The sequence below is a fragment of the Bison bison genome, unplaced genomic scaffold (genome assembly GCF_000754665.1).
Source record: "Bison bison bison isolate TAMUID 2011002044 unplaced genomic scaffold, Bison_UMD1.0 scf7180017864199, whole genome shotgun sequence".
NCBI classification, from domain to species: Eukaryota; Metazoa; Chordata; class Mammalia; order Artiodactyla; family Bovidae; genus Bison; species Bison bison.
In genome coordinates this window covers 799,059-799,748 of record NW_011494771.1, presented here as the reverse complement: position 1 = coordinate 799,748, position 690 = coordinate 799,059, and the positions used below count along the sequence as shown (strand labels likewise).

Here is a 690-nt window from a genome sequence, read left to right as displayed (position 1 = left end):
TGTGCAGCAGTGGGTTCCCAGAGGGCTCCACACAGATGGGAAACTTCCCCCCAAACAGGCTGGAAAAACACTCCCTGACAACACACCATTATTCCTGGGCACCCAGGGGAGGCAAACAACGGAGAAGGCAGGCGGATCGCTTTGTCAGGTGCTCCCAGGAGAGAAGGGGCCAATTTCAAGGCTGATGCTGATGCAGCTTAATAATGTGAGGCAGCCACTGAGAATACGAATATCTTGTTCCAAAGCGAAGGCAGAGGCAAATCAAGCAAGGGTGAGTCTGAAAGCTGCTCAGCGGGAGACTTGGACTCTTTGATGGTCAAGGCTGCCATCTGGGTCGTCTACAGACCTCCGCACAGTGTACCTGCCTGGCAGATTCTCACCACTGCCTTTTCTCTTTCTCCACCTCTCTGCACCCTCCGGGCAATCCTCAAGCACTTGCCCTAATCGTTCTGTTCCTCCTACCTCTGTATTTTCTCACTCTCTGGGGGCAGTAGGGGTGAGGGGTGCAGGGCAGGGACATCCTGGTCATCCTTCAAGGATCAGTTTTCTTTGGATTCTTCCAAGACACCTGGCATCAGGCTTGTGCTTATGCTAAGCCACTTCGGTTGTGTCCGACTCTGTGCAACCGCATGGACTGTAGCCCGCTAGGCTCCTCTGTCCATGGGATTTCTCAGGCAAGAATACCAGAGT

The 690-nt window shown here is 53.6% G+C and overlaps 1 protein-coding gene across 1 annotated transcript in view; it reads right to left on the bottom strand.

The window, feature by feature from the left end:
• ADCY8 (adenylate cyclase 8 (brain)) overlaps positions 1–690 on the bottom strand; it is a 227,901-nt gene that overhangs the window by 60,665 nt on the left and 166,546 nt on the right.